The following is a 4,436-nucleotide window of genomic DNA, read 5'->3' on the forward strand; positions in this document are numbered from 1 at the left end:
TCTCTCTCACACACACACAAACTAAGGCTCCATCTCTCTCTCTCTCCTCTCTCTCTTTCTCTCTCTCACACACACACGCACGCACACACACACACACAAACACACACATACACACACCCCACACACACACTAAGACTACATCTCACACACACATGCTCTAGGCGGAGCATTTGTTCCTACCACCCTTCATCCAACCTTACCCGTATGATAAACAATCACCTTTATTTACTTGCATAACATGGACAGATTCCACTTTACTTTAGTACGTAGTCAGCAAACTTATCATCTGTACCCTTATAAAAAACGAGTTGGCGATGATGGTGTGCCTGCCATCTTGTAATACAGACAGTATGATCTATATCTGACGGATAGAAAACAAACTATGATAATTTTACAAAAGATACCCGCACCTCTCTCCACATCATTATCTCCCGCAACCTCATTGCTCAGCAATTAAAAAAGGAATAAGTCTCTGGAACAATCTAGCATGCATGGTGGCCGCTGCCGCCTGCCGGTGCCGTCCATCTCCATGCCTCCGCCCATTCCGACCACCAGTCACCACCACGCTCCACTCCTCCTCACCTTATCTCTCATCTTTCATTTTTTTGATGACATTCTCGAGATACCAGTTTTCCGATAAAATTCTCGAGATATCATTAGTTTTTACACATAGGATTACTCCTGCATGGGTCAATCACAACATGTGTTTGGTAAAAAAATGCATATTGATGTTCCGTGCAATGCACGAGAATCTTGCTTGTGATTATATAACACAAATCACGAGCAGGAAGTGACATTTTTCGACACAACCACGTTAACATGGCCACGTAAATCACAAGCTAAAGTAAATACCGTTATACTTATATCCCGATGCAAAAGGTTGAGTACATGTCCGAAGAGTAGAGTCGCACACACACACTCTGTCTCTCAGAATCTCTCACACACACATACACCAGGTACGTGACGCCCACTTAAGCAGACAAGAGTATGTTACAATTTGTGCACCCGCGGGTACACGTGATGTTGCACATTTATTTAAGCCAGAAGGCGAACCCAAACAGTAGCTGCATTCATTCCCCTCCCGCCGCCTCTTCTCTGGTAGCCGTCGCCGGGTATCCATGGGCCGGTCGAAGGTAACAACATACGCCATACTCCCACTGGAGCATCGCTTTAATATGGAAATTTTAGTGGTCATGCATGCATCTTTTTGTGCTAGCACTCCTATATAAGGGTTGACCGGACGCTTCCTGCAGACGTGCGTAGGCGGTGGAAGAGGAAGGAGAAGGGAAGCGGGCTGAGGAGTAATGTTTTTTAGCACAATTTCTTAGGAAACTGAGTGCAATAATTGAGTAGTTTTGCAAACTACCAGTACTACTACACCTGAAACGGTTCAAAACCTATACTCCCTTTGCCAGTGCATGCTTCCCGCGTGAAACGGTCAGCGTCACCCTGGAGCGTCAGTGCCACATTAATGCCCGGCCAGAGCGGAGGCGACCTCTCACTGGCGCCGGCTTTGAAGTGGCGTGATGGCCGAGAGAGTGCCGCTTCCCGATGCACGCGACTGCTCCGCGTCGAGACTGGCCATAGGCCCTGTTTGGATCAATGGGTTAGAGTTAGTTTGAGCTAGTTGGGGCCCAAATAGCCCTAAAGTGTCCAAGCATGAGGGTTCAAATTGGAGCAAGTTGCGCCGAACCCACCAAAAAAAACTATCCCACCCAAGAGGTGCTAACTGGAGATAGTTCTCCTTGGGACCACTGAAAAATCACTTTTCTCTCTCCATGAAGTGCATTTATTGCCAATCTAACCCTGTCTCCCAAACACTTCTTTGGCTACAGTTAGTTCAGGGTTAGTCATGAGTTAGTCTAACCTCTAGCTAAGTTAGAGTATCAAACAGGAGCAGTATAGGACATGCAAGTTGCTCAAAGCATACAGGCAAATTCGTACGTGAAAGGATTTTTTTATTTTTGAAAACGGAACATGAAAAGAATTTTTTTTAGAATGCTCTTGGCATGTCGCTAACATGTGATAGTTAACCAACCTCAATAGATGGCAGAAACACCAGCCCGCCGCACTTTGATAGAGACGAGGAGGGAGAAGTGATACAGGCTGCTGAATTACTAGAGATAGGTGTCGCACGGAAGCCAAGAAATATGGTGATAGCGTGGGTTATCCATGTACTAGTATGATGTAAGTACACTGGGCTGCTGTGTTTCGTACTCTTCCAGTCCACTATGGAGATGATTGGTTAATTTTATATCGCTGATTGATATTAAATATTGTGAGTGCAGGCGCTCCACCACGAGGTTCCTTGCTCCTTCTCGGTCGTCCGGAATCTATGTTCTTCCACTCTATTTTTTTTACGTGAGCTTTGTTCATCCTTTTACCAACAAGCGAGACATCTAGCATCAAGGTGCACGTGTTATCCAAGGATCGTTCCATCTATATGAAGAACACGTGGGACTGGAACTACGAGACGGACATGTACCCAGGAGTGGATGTACGAACCTGAGTAATGTAGCGCAGTAAGTGAAGTAGAAAGGCACAAATGGTATGAACATGCGGGGCATATAGGGTGTGTTTGGTTGTGTTCTTGTCTCAGCGTAGTTGTTCCCTCTTCATGCATGCTCAACTCAACACCCCTCTTCATGCATGCTCTCTTCATGCATGCTTCTAGTGTATTTGTGCTAAACTAGTGTGGACTCATGCACCCTCCATACACTCTACCAAACACCCAAAAGTAGGTCGAGAAGGGAATTCTTGGGTGGCATTTGTTTCTTACTACGTACTACCACTAAATGTTGTACGTGCAATGCACGGTGATGTTATGGAGTACGCTCCTAAGTACTCTACTACTACTATATTAGTCGGAGGCACATACTAACTTTTATATTTGTTTACGTGTATGCCTCGAGACCTTCCAACTAGACATGTCTTTCTCTCCAGGTCGCACTTTGTATCGTTCATACCACTAAGTACTACTACGTGTGGTCTCTGACCCAGAAGTGGAAGAAGTGGAGACGCTCTACCACGCTGTTTTTTTACGCTGGGCTCTACCATGTTGTTCATGTCCCACTCCTTTCGCTGACATGTGGGACATCTAGCACGTGCCGTGTTTGGCACCCTTCATCGTAAGAGTTGAAATGCTAGCATCCATGAGAAATAAAAAATAATTATAAATCGGCAATGATACTATTTTTTGCGAACCAATCAGCAGTGATACTATACCACGCGGTTTCCTTGCTCCTCGATATCGGAAAGAATACTTCCGTTCACCAACATGTGGGACGTCGACCATCCTGGTCCACTTGCCATGCATGCAGAACTCCAAGGGAGATTCACCCAGGTCGTCGAGCCGCAGTAACAATGACTAATGAGCCATCAAATCACATGCCCACTTCCCACTTTGAAGTTGCTCGGACGCAGGAACCATCATGACTTCGTTGAATTCCGCTTCTTGAAGAAAACTACTGTACCGGCAGTACTACTAGCTACAGTATTTACTCCAACAGAGGCCTCCTTTCGTTCATAGGATAGGAATATGAAAATCATAGGAAGTGAGATGACATGCATCTCAATTCCTATAGAGAAAGAGATGCCATTTGATGCATAGGTTAGGAATTTTTCCATTTAGTCTAGGCTAATGTACTGGTAATTTGCTCTAAAAACTACAGTAGTAACTAGTAGTACTGGTACATGCTCGTACTCAAACACAGACACACACACTAACTACTAGTACTACTACTTCTCACATGTTGGCCAGACGCCGTCGTTCTCCTTCCCGGCTTTGTCGGCGACACCCCACCGTGCTTGGATCTCCGCCGACCTCTCCGCAGCAGCGCGTGCGTCCTTTTCTTTCTTGCGGCGGTGGGCCTCTCTTTTCTTGAGTGCTTTCTGACTTTTCCGCTCCCTCTATGCGGCTTTGGCCGCCTCTTGCTCTATCGCCCATTCGGCCTTGGCATCTTCAAATTCCTCCCACATAGTTGTGAGGTCGCGAGCGGTGTTGAACTCGGCACGACGGGATGCCATCGCTTCCCTACCATTTTGTGTGCGGTCGTGGGCGGCGAGGAACTTGGCGCGGCGGGATGCCATCACTGCCTTACCGGTTAGTGTGCGGCGCGGTGGCATGAACGACGCTTGGTGAGAGCTCTGGGGTGGAGTGGCCGGACAACTGTATAGTGCATTGGTTTTCAAGAGCTCAAAGATAGAAGACGAAGTAAATTAGGATTCCCCTTCAATCCTGGTCATTTATTACCGAGTAAAATGCATTGGCGGTCATCTAACTTGTCTTGATAGCTCACTTTGATCATTGTGTACGAGATATGGTGATTATACGGTCACTAGCACAGCGTATAGCTCCGTATTTGTATGGTCGACCAGTCAAATAGTCCGCATGCGCCTCATCAACTCGTGTTCTTTATCTATCTACGCGGGCCTAC

Source organism: Triticum aestivum, chromosome 3B (genome assembly GCF_018294505.1).
Source record: "Triticum aestivum cultivar Chinese Spring chromosome 3B, IWGSC CS RefSeq v2.1, whole genome shotgun sequence".
In the NCBI taxonomy this organism is placed as follows: Eukaryota; Viridiplantae; Streptophyta; class Magnoliopsida; order Poales; family Poaceae; genus Triticum; species Triticum aestivum.